At 41.1% G+C, this 16,277-nt stretch overlaps 1 protein-coding gene across 5 annotated transcripts in view; it reads right to left on the reverse strand.

The window, feature by feature from the left end:
• The window catches only part of bmpr1ba (bone morphogenetic protein receptor, type IBa), a 504,601-nt gene that overhangs the window by 289,056 nt on the left and 199,268 nt on the right, over positions 1–16,277 (reverse strand). Inside the window, exon 1 of one of the 5 annotated variants that reach the window (XM_072583836.1) lies at positions 14,055–14,084. The exons of the other annotated variants lie outside the window; for them this stretch is intronic. The gene's annotated coding sequence lies outside the window, so the exon portion shown is untranslated. Of the gene's footprint in view, positions 1–14,054; positions 14,085–16,277 lie in introns of those variants that run through there. 5 annotated transcript variants of the gene reach the window in all.

A 16,277-nucleotide genomic window follows, 5' to 3' on the forward strand; every position in this document is an offset into this window, starting at 1 on the left:
TACTAACTCCATACCCAGCCCCTGCAGGGTTGTGCACTCTCCTGCAGCTCCTTTGCTCTTCTTGGGGTCTCCTCTCCTACCTTCACTAATACTACTGGCTTAGCTTCTTTTAACACATTTTTTCCCACAGTGCTTTTCTTTAATGACCAGCACTGTGACTTTATATCTCCCACCTTCTGGCAGTGAAGCACCTTTTCCCAGTGCCCTTCTGAAACCACCGGCACTGTAATTTTCTGTGTCTCACTCCATTACAGTGAAAATAGCTGAGGCCTTTCACCTCCTGTCCACCCTCTTGGGCTTCTTTAACCTGTGGTAAATTCTTACTAGTGCACTCTACTCTTGGTTTTGTCATGTAGGATCTTCCCTTCTCCTAACTTCTATCCCTCACAGGATGAAATTCTGGCTGGAAGCTTGTCTTATGCACCAACATGAACTCATCTGCTAATTCTGCTTCCCTTCTCACTTCCTGAACCTTCTGCTCCTCCACGTGAATTCTTATCATCTCTGGAAGTGAGTTTTTAAACTCTTCCAGCAGAATAATCTCTCTGAGAACCTCAAAGGTCTTATCTATTTTCAAAGCACGCACCCATCAATCAAAATGACTATGTTTAATTCTTTCAAACTCAACATTAGTCTGACCTGGTTCTTTCTTTGTTTTTCTGAACCACTGTCTAAATGCTTCTGGTACCAATTCATAACCATTTAAACCTCTTCATAATCTCTTGACACCTCATCTGACAGTGATGACAATTCCTCACTAGCTCTGCCTACCAGTTTAGTCTGAACTAGCATTACCATAAATCCTCGGACCACTCCATCTGCCTCGCCAATTTTTCAAATGAAATAAAGAAGGCTTCAACATCTTTCTCATCAAAATGTGGCAGAATTTTGACATGTTTGTATTTATCACTACCTTTTCTCTTAATTTTCATCCTGTTAACTTGATTTTGCTGACTAAGTCACAACTTCTCAAGTTCAAATATTCTTTTTGTCTCTCCCTTTCTTCTCTCTCTTTGCTCAGATAAGAACCTTCTCTCTCTCTTTCCCTCTCTCTCTCTTTTTCCTCTCTGTCTCTCTTCTCTCTCCCTTTCTGCTCTCTCTTTTTCTCTTTCCTTTTCCCTTTACTCTCTCTCTCTTTATCTTCTAACTCCATTTTCCACAATTGCAATGTAAGTGTTTCTACCTCTACTGCACTTGTCTGTTTCTCTGACACACCTAAGTGTCTGAGTAACTCCACGACAATTTCAGCTTTACTTCTGTTGTTGGTTAAACCCAAATCTAACTTTTTTGCTAATTCTAAAAGTCATTAGTTTCTTTTTCTTTTTATTTCCTTCTAAACTTTTTTGGCAAATTTGAGAATCATTTTCAAATCCCAGAACCTCTTTAGCAATCTTAAGAGACATTTCTCTCACTTTTAATTTAATCAACCACAAGTCACTTAAAGTAAACAAATTGCCTCGCCTATGTTTGATTTGAAGATCTAGGACACTAACCTGCAAGTTTTTAAATCTGCCGGGACTTTTCGTACCTCCAAATCTACTCAAATCTGTCTAAACCAGTTCAAGTCCTGGACGAGCCCCCAAATTGTTATGATGCGTGGCAAACCCTCCTGTTTGACTTAACATAGCAACACAGAAAAGACTTATCCCAATGCAGTAATCTGTGAAAAATCGATAGGCCAAGAAGTAGTTAAAGTAAAAGCAACAACTTTATTTCTTAAAGTATAACAGAGAATAATTAATACATAACTATTTACAACTCATTCCTCTAACCTATCTTGTATCTTCCCTTTCTACAATAATAGTCCGATAAAACCCCCAGTTAGGATTTACAAAACAGAACTTCTATCTCAAAACCAGGCAACCTTCGGTTCTTCTCTGTATTCCTGTCTTCTTTTTTTTCTTTTTGGGGATTCTGCTTCACAGGTTACTGATCGATAAAGGTACCTTTAAGAGAGCTATTTTCAGGCAGTCTTTTTACATACTAGTGGCTTGGCAGTTCTCCTCTCAACTGTTCAATTTTCTCTGGTCTGGTCTTCCACCCCCCCTCAAAGCATCGGATTGTCTCATTGGCTTTTAAGATTATTAATATACTCAATTCAATTCAAACTTGATTGGAATTTGGTATTTTTGAGGTATAATTTAAAGTGATTGACCAAATTCGAATTTGTTTTTGTCTCCTACCAACTCAGCCAGTGCTATCTTTTATAATGTTACATTATAAAGTCTCCAGCACTAGGTATGCTTGTCAAGTCCTTCACTCTCCTAAAGGTACAGTACACTTCTACACCTTCATAACAAGTGGCAGAGTAATAATGTCACTGGACTAGCAGTTCAGAGGCCTGACTAATGCTTTGGGGATACGGATCGGAATCCCACCAGAACTGCTGCTGGGATTTAATTTCATAATTAATCTGGAATTGAAAGCTCATCAAACTAATGACAAATAGGAAAGCATCTGGCTTACTGAGGAAATCACCTGGTCTGCCTGACACGTGACTCCAGACCCACATCCATGTGGTTCGCTCTCAAATGCCCTCTGTTGTATTGCAACACTAACTTCTCCAGGGCTGTTAAGAAGGGGGTGACAAATGTTGGCATTGTACACACTCCTAAACTCCATGAGAAAAACTATTTTTTTAAAACTGAAATTTTGGAATAGACTATCAATGGGACAGGAGCCTGACCTAACGGCCAAAATCCTTATCAATTATAAATAATTGTCTAAGCAGCTCTCTGGAAATTTTGCCCTTTTATAATTACAAGTAATGTAGCTTACATGGAGGGAGAGAGGATTATATACACACAAATGTACATAATAAACATGCCCGGACGATTTAGAAGAAATTTTGAATCCAAGTCCTTACCATGTACAATTAAGGCTATGCTTGACTTCTTTATAGCCAAACATTTTTATGATGTGCACCTTCTTATAGTGCTTAAAATGTTCCCTCGAAAAAAAAACACTCAATAGAGAAATAACCTCATTAGTCAAGTGGACGTCAGAATTAAAAACACATTTTACATCTTCGTTCCATCAAAGTGGCAATTTCCTTCATTAAATAAGCTGTCATAAAAGATTTTGTAGATTGCACATAACATGAAGCATGACAGTTTCCATCATAGCTGCCCTATGTATGTGAGTAAAGATGGAAAATATTTGGTGAACTGTGAAAGCTGCAATGTACAAGACAATTTTCCCTATTAAATATAATTACATGTAACCAAATTCCTAGGTTCAGAGGATTCCAGCCAGATATTTCAATATTCCACATTATAACAATTTCAGACGATGTGTACTTTCTACTGCAAACGAGTCTGCTTTTCCTGTTAGTGAAACTCACTAACCTTTCACAAAAACATTGGGACAGATCCAAACACCAGCCAGCACAGTTGAAAATTCAAGAGAATCATATAATCACAACCACTCTCCCTGATCTTCATCTCACCTGTCTGGGTATCTCCTCAAATAGCCTCCTTGGAGCCCTTTCTTTGAGATTTAATTGAAAATAAAATAACAAAACATCCTATTCTGGTATCAGCGATGAATTCTGAGAGGATTCCAGTAAGCCTATTTTCAGACCATGGATGTAGACACTGAGCAGAATTGGTCCAGATTTGAAGGCTATTGGATATCACGGGCATACGTCAAGCTGCACAACGGTAAGTTCACCAGTCACATGATTAAAAGTCAGAGGTTATACCCAGGTCATTCCCAGGACAGACCATTATAGATTGGAGTCCAATCCTGTAGAAAAGGAGATTGTTGAGGGCTAATCTGAGAAAGATTGTTAAAAGCATGAGGGAGTTGATAAACTGGAGAGAAAGAAAATATTTTGTTTGTGGGGGAGATCAAAATGGAGAGTCATTAAGGGATCTGTTTCACAAGATTTACAGTCATACAGCACGGAAACAGACTCTTCGGTTCAACTAGTCAATGCCAACCATTATCCTAAACGAATCTAGTCCCACCTGCCTGCTCCCAGCCCATATCCCTCCAAATCCTTCCTGTTCATGTACCTAAACAAAAGTCTTTTAAATGTTGCAATTGTACTATTAATCACCACTTCCTCAGGAAGTTCATTCCTCACTCGAACCACCCTTTGTGCAAAACATTTACCTCTTATGTCTTTTTTAAATCTCTCTCCTCTCACCTTAAAATGTGCCCCCTGGACTTGGAATTCCCCATCTTGGGAAAAAGCTAACTACCATCAATCCATCTATACCTCTCATTATTTTATAAACTTCTATCGGGTCACTTCTCAAACTCATACGCTACTGCAGAAGTCCCAGCCCATTAAGCCTTTCTTTATAACTGAAACCTTCCATACCCAACAACATTCTGATAAATCCTCTGAAATTGGCCGTTTGAGGGAAATAAATTTGCTGGATTAAAGGGACAGATGGGGAAATAGGACTGACAGAGAGCCAGTACGGACTCTTTGGGCTGAATGGCCTCCTTCTGTGCCATAATGTCTCTATGAGGTTTATTCTAGATCTGCATCACCACTATTTTAAAGTTCATACCCTGGTTTTCAAATCCCTGCATGACCATGTCCCACATTACCTCTGTAACTTTATGTCACCCTACTATCCTCCAACATTTCTGTGTTCCTTCAGTTCTGGCCTCTAACACATCTCAGATTAGTTCCTGCGTTAGTGGCTGTGTTCTTCAGCTGTCTTGGCCCTATGTATAGAACCCCCTGAACTCCCATTCTACACTTTTCCCTCCTCCTATATGGCTGCATTGTTCAGGTCTCCCATTCCTGATCAACTGTTTGAATACCTCTTTATCTGGCTCAATTCCTAACTTTCTTCAGCAATGCTCCTGTGAAGCACATAAGGATGCTTTAATGTTGGTGATACAAAACATGGCTACTGCTGTCATTGCATTTATTTCAAGAAAAGGTGATGCTTGGTACTTTATAAACTCTATTTTCTTTTGCAGTGACCTAGTGTGAATTGCTCACATTCTCTGTTTTTAATTCAGATTTACAGATCCCAATTTTTCTATTAATGATATTCAAAAACATGGAATCCCACCCCTCCATCCTCACCTCTTCAGTCTTACTCAGGGCTTATTGTTACAGCTTAAAGAAGTAGATTAGCTAATTAGCACTTGGTACGATATAAATGCTTTTTTTTTTCTCTACCAAATCATGCACTTCACACAAATGCACAATTCAAACTAAAATAAAAGATCTCAGTTTCAGCCTTAGAGTCATAAAGTCATACAGACCCTTCAGTCCAACTTGTCCATGCCAACCACGTTTCCCAAATAAACCAATCCCATTTGCCTGCATTTGATCCATATCCCTCTCCATCTTTCCTATTCATGTACCTATCCAAATGTCTTTGAAATGATATAACTGTACCTACAGCTCATTCCACATATGAACCACCCTCTTTATGAAAATGTTGCCCCTCAGATCCTTTTTACATCTTTCTCCTCTCACGTTAAACCTCTGCCCTCTCGCTTTGGACTCCCTCACTTTAGGGAAAAGACCTTTGGTTTCACCTTATCTATGCTCCTCATAATTTTATAAACCTCGAGAAGGTCACACCTCAATCTCTTATGCTCTGGGAGAAATGTTTATCCAAGTCTCAACCTTATAACTCAACTCCTACAGCCCTACCTTCAACAATGACACCATGAATCTTTGGAAAAGGAGCAGCGAGAACAATTTTACTAGTTCCATGTATAAAATATGGTAATTATCTTGGTAGATAACCAGGTGGGATTCTAGATTCATCATTTCAGGTCTGCCTCAAGAGGACCAGAGATACCCTGCTAAGTGACAGGAATAGCTAGAAAACCAACTTTGTGTAAAAGTGAACTTCAGAATTCGCAATCTAAAGCTAATGCCTTCCAAGTAAGAATCACAAATATCAATGGATTAATTAGTCAAGTGCACCACCAAGATTACAGTGATGGTTCATACACTTACAGGAATAAAACTTCAATGACTGCTATAAACCTGGGGCTAAAATGGATACATGTCTGGATGCTAGCTTAACATCATCAGCAGATGGTCTTGTTTGGAAGGCAAGTTAGGATAACCCTACCGAGCCATCACCTGTCCAAATCCTCAGAAATACAGAACTAAACCCCTCAAAGATCAAGACAGAATAAAGATGGCGCATGACCAACACCAAATGGAGAATAGCCTCATCTATAGTTAGGACAGAGAGTCAAAGTCATACTTCCTACACAGGACTACATGTACAGTGATCTCCAAGTGTGTTGTGAGGCTAGATTCTGCAATGTCTCAACACAAAATGGAGCAACATCGAAGAGAAATAGGACCCAACTCAGGGAATTGTACAAGGCATCAATTATGCACAAAACACGCACAAAAATAAACATGACTAATGAAGGTCAGAAAGGACCACCAGGACACCAAATGATGTGCTAACAACATGTAAACTTCCAACCCACCTACAATTCAAGAGCACCCATGTATGACACCTAAATCTCCAGAAAGTTGTGCCATCAGAAGATCCACCAGGATCACCAAAGTACCAAAATATTATACAGACTCTGAGGCTCAAATTCTCAGAGTCATAGAGTCATAGAGGATTACAGCACGGAAACAGACTCTTCGGTCCAACCCATCCATGCTGACTAGATATCCCACCTTCCAGCACCCGGCCCATATCCCTCCAAACCCTTCCTATTCATATACCCATCCAAATGCTTTTCAAATGTTGCAATTATACTAGCCACTACCACTTCCTCTGGCAGCTCATTCCATACACGTACCACTCTCTGCGTGAAAAGGTTGCCCGTTAGATCTCTTTTATAACCTTCCCCTCTCATCCTAAACCTATGCCCTCTAGTTCTGGACCCCCCACCCCCCTCCCCACCTCAGGGAAAAAGACTTTGTCTATTTATCCTATCCATGCCCCTCATAATTTTGTAAACCTCTATAAGGTCACCCCTCAGTCTCTGACGATCCAGGGAAAACAGCCCCAGCCTGTCCAGCCTCTCCCTATAGCTCAAATCCTCCAAACCTGGCAACATCCTTGTAAATTTTTTCTGAACCCTTTCAAGTTTCACAACATCCTTCTGACAGCAGGGAGACCAGAATTACACGCAATATTCTAAAAGAGACCTAACCAATGTCCTGTACAGTCGCAACATGACCTCTCAACTCCTAAACTCAATACTCTGACCAATAAAGGAAAGCATACCAAACACCTTCTTCACTATCCTATCTACCTGCGACTCCACTCTCAAGGAGCTATGAACCTACACTCCAAGGTCTCTTTGTTCAGCAACACTCCCTCAGACCTTACTTATTAAGTGTATAAGTTCTGCTAACATTTGCTTTCCCAAAATGCAGCACCTCACATTTATCTGAATTAAACTTCATCTGCCACTTCTCAGCCCATTGGCCCATCTGGGTCCAGATCCTGTAGTAATCTGAGGTAACCCACTTCGCTGTCCACTACACCTCCAATTTTGGTGTCATCTGCAAAATTGGAGGTGTAGTGGACAGCGAAGAAGGTTACCTCAGATTATAACAGGATCTTGATCAGCTGGGCCAATGGGCTGAGAAGTGGCAGATGGAGTTTGTTTATATCCAATTCCAGTTTCTAAAGTTAAATAGTTTTTACCTACTCTGATGCATAATTATTTTCAGTCAGTGTATGTAATCTTACCTTGAAGGTGTGGGAGCACTAGGGGATTCATCATCTTGCTTTAAGAGCAGTGTTACATTAAGCACTGGTTATGCTAACAAGCAAAAGGTTAGGATTTAACTCCATGACCAGCTGCTATGTGCTATCCAGCAGGAGCATGCTTGTAACATGTTTGTAACAGCTATTTATATTCTGAGCTGTTACAAAATCCTGTATGAATTCTCTAGTAAACAGAATCCATACCACAAAATCTGTTGCAACTTGTTCAAAAACTCACACAGTACAGATTAGGCTCTTCAGCCCATCAAGTCTGTGCAGCCAATAATATACTACCTACACTAGTCCCACCTTCCCACACGATGCCCAAAGCTTTGACTGTTATGACAAATCACATCGAGAGTGCGGTGCTGCAAAAGCACACAAGGTCAGGCAGCAGCTGAAGAGTAGGAGAGTCATTGTTTCAGGAAAAGGTCCTGGGCCTTTGCCCGAAATGTTGACTCTCTTGCTCCTTGGATGCTGCCTGACCTATTATACTTTTTCAGCACTGATCTCCAGCATCTGCAGCCCTCACTTTCTTCGAGTTGATTTTAACCTTACTGCGATGACACTTCATGTGCTTGTCCAAACACTTTTTAAGGGTTGTGGTGTCTCCCACTCCACTACCCTCCCAGGCACTATATTTCTGACCCCGCCACCCTCTGGGTGAAAAGGATTTTCCTCAATCCTATCTAAATCTCCTCCTGCCTGTTACTTTAAAATTTTGCTCCCTTGTTATTGACCTTTTAATAAGGGGAACAGCTCCTTTCTATTCACCCTGTCTATGCCCCTCATAATCTTATACACCTCTCTCAGGTTCCCCCTCAATTTTCTCTGCTCCAAAGAAATCAACCGGAGCTTATCCAGCCTCTCTCCATCGCTGAGATGCTCCATCCCAGGCAACATCCTGATGAATCGCCTCTGCACCCCTTCCAGTGCAATCACATCCTTCCTATAGTGTGGGGACCAGAACTGCACACAGTCTTGTATACAACCAAAGTCTTGTACATATCCAACATAACTTCCCTGTTATTATAATCTATGCCACAAATGATAAAAGCATGTCCTATTATCTACCGTATTATCTTGTCTTGCTAGCTTCAGGGATTTGTGGACAAACATCCCAAGACTTCTCTGGTCCTCAGAGCTTCATTGAGTACTCCCTTGCCTTGTTCTTTCTTCCAAAGTACATCATCTTACATTTGACAGGGTTAAATTCCATCTGTCACCGATCTGCCTATCTGACCAATCCATTTATATCTTCCTCTAACCTTACAGCGTCCTCCTAACTGTCAACCACCCACAAACGTACTTACCATCCCTCCACTCCATATGCCACATTCTCATCCACATCATTTGTGAATATCAGAAACAACAAGGGACCCAGTACTGACCCCTGTGGTATACATCTATACACTGGGCTCCAGTCACACCACCCTCTGTCTCTACTCACAAAGCCAATTGTTGATCCAATTTGTCAAGTTACTCTGGATCCCATCAGCTTTGACCTTCTTTATCAGTTTCCCATCTGAGATCTTGCAAAAGAACTTGCTGAAATCCATGTAAACTACATCAATTGCCCTACCCTCATCCACAGATTTGGTCACCTGGTCAAAACATTCTGCTAGATTTGTTTGGCATGACCGTCCTCTGACACCTTTCTCTGTTCTGAGAGAAGTGAGTTACAGAAACCCATAAAAGCCGGTGATTGTTTGTCTCATGCATCTGTAGAAACATTGTCTTTTGCTCGAAATAGATTATGTCCATACAGACAATAGTAGATACACATGAAGAGTGAATGAGGACTAGGCACCAGCATCTGCAGTCCTTGTTTTTACCATTCAGCCCATTGAGCCTGCCTCACCATTTCATAAGATTGTGGCTGATCTGACTTGAACCCGGTTCCCCGGGACATTACCTGGGTCTTTGGATAAACACTCCAGTGACAAACCATGAGGCTATTCATCTCCCCCCAACCTATTTTTTAATATTCTCAATTAATCAAAAAGATAAATTGTAAAATCAACATCTACTCCTACACAACAGTCCCAAGTAATGTACATGTGGTGAAAAAAGAAGTATAATTTGGAGGCACCATTTCTTCTATCTTTACAATTACTCCATTTTGCAAAGTATTCACAAGGAAGATGTTGTAACAGGAACTGAAAGGAAAAGCAAACTGGACGTTAAGCATGCAAAGCTGGGAGGCACGGTGGCTCAATGGTTAGCACTGCTGCCTCACAGCCTTAGGGCCCTAAGTTTGATTCCTGCCTCGAGTCACTGTCTGTATGGAGTTTGCACATTCTTGCCGTGTCTGTGTGGGTTTCCTCTCGGTGCTCCTCCCACAGGCCAAAGATGTGCAGGTTAGGTGAATTGGCCATGCTAAATTGCCAATAGTGTTCAAGGATGTGTAGACTAGGTGTAAATATGGGTAGGGGAATGGGCCTGGGTGGGTTACTCTTTGGAGGGCCAAAGGGCCTGTTTCCACACTGTAGGGATTCTGATTCTAACCTCAAATCAATGTTCCTGTGTACCCCTATGACCTTTCACTCCCTGCTTGAGAAGAAACAATTCACTTCTGCCTTAAAAATATTCAAGGATTCTGCTTTGATTACCTATTCGGGAAGACAGTTCCAAAGGCTCATGACCATTTGATAGAAAATATTTTGTCTCGTCTGTTTTAATTGGGCAGCCCCTGATTTTTAATGAGTGACCTCTAGTTCTAGATTCTGCCATGTACAGTAATATCTAACAAACCATTTGGGCAGAAAACTGGATGTTGCCTCATCTGGCTCTCATTTCAATTCAACTGGCAACTTGTGCCACAGCCTAATGGTGAAAACATCGAACATAGAACTGTACAGCACAGGAACAGGCCCTTTGGCCTACGATGTTGTGCCAAACATGACGCCAAATCAAACTCATCCCTTCGGCCCGGCCCGGTCCATATCCCTCCATTCCTTGCATATTCATGTGCTTACCTAAAAGTCTCTTAAACACCCCTTTTGTAACTGCCTCCACCATCGTCCCTGGCAGTGTGTTCCAGACTCCTACAACTCTCTGTGAGAAAAAAACTTGCCGGCCACATCTTCCTTGAACTTTCCCCCTCTCACCTTAAAAGTTTCAGACATTTTAACTCTTGAATAAAAGATTCTGACTGTCAACCCTATCCATGCACCTCCAAATTTTATCAATTCTTCCCTCAGCCTCCGCTGCTCTAGAGAAAATAACAAGAGTTTTTCCAGCCTCTCCTTATACTTGATACCCTCTAATCCAGGCAGCATCCTGGTAAAACCTCTTCAGCGCCCTCTCCAAAACCTCCACATCCTTCCTGAAATGTGGTGACCAGAATTGAAGACAGTACTCTAATTGCAGCCAAATAAAAATCCTATAAAGCTGCAACACGATATCCTCACTCTTGTACTCAATTCCCTGACCAATGAAGGCAAGTATGCCATCCACCTCTTTCTCAACCTATCTATTTGCATGGCCCCTTTCAGGGAGCTATGGACTTGAACCCCAAAATCCCTCTGTACATCAATGCTGTTCAGAGTCCTGTCATTAACCGTAAACTTTTGCTTAACACTTCATCTCCCAAAGGGCAGCACCTCACAATTACCCAGATTAAACTCCATCTGCCATTTCTTCACCCATATCTGCAGCTGATCTATATCTCTCTGTAACCTTTGATAACCTTCTCCACGATCCACAACTCCGCTGAACTTTGTATCATCTGTAAAATTACTAACCCACTCAGCTACATTTTCATCCAAGTCACTTATTTGTATCACAAACAGAGGTCCCAGCATGGATCCCTGTGGAACAGCACTCATCACCCCTCCATGGACAAGCCAGTTCTGAATCCACGCGGCCAAGAGAAAATGAGGAGAAAGTGAGGACTGCAGATGCTGGAGATCAGAGTCAAAGAGTGTAATGCTGGAAAAGCACAGCAGGTCAGGCAGCATCTGAGGAGCGGGAGAATCAACATTTTGAGCATAAGCTCTTCATCAGGCCAAGAGAAAACAACAAGCTCTAATCCACCACAGGTAAAAATGTCTACCTGTTTACTACCAGCAGTGTACGTGACTGGTACATTGGATCACTGTATTGTGATTAATATCAAGTTATTCAAGCAGCAATGCCTAACATCATGGATTCATAGGCAGAGTGCTGCAATGATGGAGACTGGGGACATGTCGACTGTGTACTGGCTCTCTGTAGGAGCAAAGTAACTGGTCCCCCCAACACAAACCCCATTTTTCCCCTTAACCCTGCATTTATTTTTCATTGTGCCCTCCAGTACATGTCTTATTCCCCTTTAAAAACCACAGTTGAATCTGCTTCCACCACATCTCTCAAACTGTGCATTCCAGATCATCCCTGCCCACTGCATTAAAAAAAAGACTTTTTTGTTCCTTCTCAGTTCTTATCCCGCAGTCAAAACATTAACTCCTGTTTCTCTCTCTGCAGATGCTGCCAGACCTGTTGACTTTCTCCAGCGCTTGTTAAAGTTTTTCCTTATATCTCTGTGACCTTAAATCAGTGACTTCTGGTTCTCAGCCCTTTGGCCTGTGGGAACAAATGATCTTTTTCTACTCTTCCACACCTCATGATTATGAGACATTATCCTGTGAAATGTCTCCTTAATCTTCTCAACTCCGGGTAGAAGGTCCAGCTTTGCCTATTTAGCCTTGCAGTGTAAAGAAGCCTCTCTTTCATGGAACTATTCTCATAAAATCTTTCCAGCATCACAGATGAACCATACGCAGTTTGCAAACTGCATGTCAGCCTCTGTGGGGCATCAACTGATGACTTTAATTCAAAGCCAGTAGAATAATAGAGTTAGTAACAATGGAAGATTTATTCTTGAAACTGTTTTGCCAATGGCACAACATATTTAAGAACTTACAGGAAAGAGGCAGGAGCTATCAATGAGATATGTGGGAATAAAAGTCGCACAATGCACTCAAAACATGACGTGGCATCAATAAAAGGCTGAAGAAACTGAGATTGTTGCCATAAAATTCTGTACAAGGAGACAGCGTGTTTACACATCTCTTATATTAAATAGGTTAAATTTAGTAAAAACTCACTAGTTCATTTTATGACTGCATTATCACAAACATTAAAATGCAGCACTCAAGTTCACAATGTTCTCGGGACAGTTGTTGGACAATAATACTGGAGCAGTAAATTGGACAGACCAATGTAATAGTAACACAGTGAAATGTTAGAACAAGCAAAAACTTTTTGTTCTCCTGTCGGCAAAATCATTTAATTATTTTCAGGTTTATGCTTTTAACAGTTGAAGTGGGTAACAGACGGCAGTTATCTACAATAATGCATCCTTTGTTTAGCTAGTTCGAACCTGCTTGACAAAATCAGATGTAAACGTCATTGAGCTTTATTTGCACACAGAGTCATGTACTGTATACACAGAAGGAGGCTATTTGGCCCTTTGTCTCTATAGCTGCTCACTGCAAAAGTTACCAAGTAGCTCCACTTCAATTCTTTTGCATATTCATTTTAAGTATTTATTCAATTCACTTCTGAAAGTTACTACTGAATCTGTTTTGAATGCTCTTTCTGACAATACATTCCAGATCATAAAAGCTTACTCCCTGCCAGTTCTTTTTGCCAAGTACCTTACAACTGTCCCCTCTGATTACGATCTTTCAAGTCAGTTCCTCCCTGCCCTCATTTACAACCTTGACCATCTCAATAGAATCTCCTTATACTTTACTTTCTTCTTAAAAGAGTTATCCCAGCTACTCTGTTTTCTCCCTATACCTGAAATCCATTTACACATCTATAGCTACAGAAACTCTTTTTGCTGAATGTGGCAGCCAATTTGTTCACAGTAAGCTCCCATACACAATGTCACAACGATCAAAAAAATACTGTTTTAATATTTTGGCTGATAGATGAAAATGGGCCAGAGCAACTGAAGATAACTGACAAAGGGTTACTGTACTCGAAACACAAACTCTGTTTTTTCTCTACAGATGCTGCCAGACCTGCTGTGTTTCTCCAACACTCTCTACTTTTGCACCAAAGCGAACACCCTGCTCATCTTAGAAACAGAGCAGTGGGATCAGTTACATCCACCTGAGAAGGCAGAAAGGCCTCAGCTCAATATTTCATCTTACAGGTGACACCCCTGTCAGTGGAGCACTCCCCCAGTGCTGCACTGTAAGTGTCAGCCAAGATTTCCATGTGCAATGCTCCAAATTGAGACTATGAACCAACAATTTTCTAACCTGGAGGTGAGAATACTATCAACTGAACCATGGCATTTTACAATAATCAATGCCACGGATTGCAAGTGCTTGGTTCTGGCACTAAGGATGGCACTGCTGAAAACAAATCACTCACCCACTGTACAGTCAGTGCTATAGTGGAGATCCACTTTCACTTTCACGCAGTCCAAACTGAGGTTGTGATGTGAAAGGTGATGAATGCTAGCAGCTGTTGGTGAATGAACTAACTTACAGACCCTAACTGAACAGTTAAGACTTAACACATGTACCTAGTAATTTGAGATGGGTAGGTGGAGCAGCAGGCTTACATGGTGCCCTTTCAATATAGGACTTGAGACTTCACAGAATAAAGCTCCCCAATTTCTATCAGGGTCTTTTGAGAAAATGTACTTCACAGCTTCAATCCACTATGCATCAGTCCATAGTATCCAAAATTCTTGTGACTTACATTCTCATTCAGGGGAATAAGGGAAATGGGTAGTGTACAGAATGCAATTGTGACATTGCTGCAGTTACGAGTCTGGAACTAAGGCTATATAAGAGTTAGCCTATGTCTAATCCATGCTGGAACAGACATGGGAGCATGTGATGCCAAAATGCAGATGCATAAAGTGGCAAAGTACAGCATTTCCACCAGTGCCCTTCAATCGGGGCAGCATTAAGTTAATCAAAATTAGACAGAAAGAGAAAAATGAGAAAATCTTTTAATTTGCCAGCGAAATGACGGAATGTTACAGGACAGCTGTTTTCTACATTTGTGTATAGTAGCTGCACTATAGGGAATATGAATTCTTGACCCACATGACAGGCAGTCAACAAGTGGCTTATAAAAGAAAGAAGTATTAGTCTTGTGTTTTAGGCTGGCATGTGCAGTATGTGAGATCGTTGCTGTTTACCGTGCTAACGTGTTTCATCTCTGTTGGCAATGCAGCCGTTTTGTATCCTTCTAATGAGAAAGTGGCCTCCATTTGATAATCGTGAGACAATTCACATGGGCTCGAAAAGTGGCTATCCTGTTTCTCAAAGCATTCATCTAATTTCTGAAGTTGATAGTTTATTAAAGCATTTACAAGTAGTTCTATTCATCTGACAATAATTTCTGGACCCTTCCTTCTCTCTCATTTTAATCACTTGGGGTTGTGACTTTAACCAGTTAGTCTCTAACTCTGGGACTGTCTGTATCTCTCTCCTCTTTTCAGCACTTTTTAAAACTTACTTCTTTGACCAAGGTCTCCTACGCTAAAATCGCTTTATGTGGCTTGCAGTCAGCTTGATAATTGAGTGAACAGCCATATATTATATTAAAAGCACTATATTATAAATGGAGGTTGCTTTTGTAGATAAAGGTTGTTTAAAAAGAGAAAGCAGTTGAGGGGAAATCCATTTTCTAAATTCCATCAGTGTTGGTCACTATACTAAGCCCCAGCCAATCTGATGAAGTTTGACTGGCTTATATGTAGAAATCAGGAAAATTGCTCTGGAACTCAAAGGGGATATATGTGTCATCTACACCTTCCAGTTGTCTGAATAACAATGTCTAACTAGCTAATATAACTTCTACTTTAATTGCTGTACTGAAATAAACTACATTTTGGATTAGTGGTGCTGGAAGAGCACAGCAGTTCGAAGCTCCTTGGATGCTGCCTGAACTGCTGTGCTCTTCCAGCACCACTAATCCAGAATCTGGTTTCCAGCATCTGCAGTCATTGTTTTTACCTCGTTGAAATAAACTACATTCTGTTCAGACAACAGCCTCTTCTTGTTAAGACTCACTAGTGGTTGTTGCTCAAACACTGTAGTTGAAGTAGCTCATTTGACCCAGTAAAGGTAAACAGGAATAGTGGAAACATGTTTCTAGTTGACACCTGCGTATTGTCTAAAGGAACACATTACAGATTTAGGCTCCTTTGCAATCCTGTGGCAGATTCCTGGTGGCAGGTCACTGTTGAAGGAACAGACCATGCACGTGCAGTCAGCTCCCAGAATGACCAATTCCAGAGAATGTGTTCCCAATTTGAAGGTAAATATTGACCACAGAATCAGTTATGTCCACCTAAGGGGCTTCACCTTAACCTTTAAGCAGGCAGACAGCATCTCTGAGAATCCACCACTGGAAAGTTAGCCATGATTTGATGATCTAGTCCTTGAAGGAGCTGGGGTGCATGGAAGGCTCACAAAAGACTTTTTGAAAAGAATAAACTACCAGATTTTCAATGCATGTGCTGACGTGGCTGGTAAAGGTCTGCAAAGTGGGAAGCAGATCACTTTAGAGACTTGCCGCCACTAATTAATCTGAACAGTAAGCAAGATGAGGCTTTTGGGGCGATAACAGAACAGT

Source organism: Chiloscyllium punctatum, chromosome 14 (genome assembly GCF_047496795.1).
Source record: "Chiloscyllium punctatum isolate Juve2018m chromosome 14, sChiPun1.3, whole genome shotgun sequence".
NCBI lineage: Eukaryota > Metazoa > Chordata > Chondrichthyes > Orectolobiformes > Hemiscylliidae > Chiloscyllium > Chiloscyllium punctatum.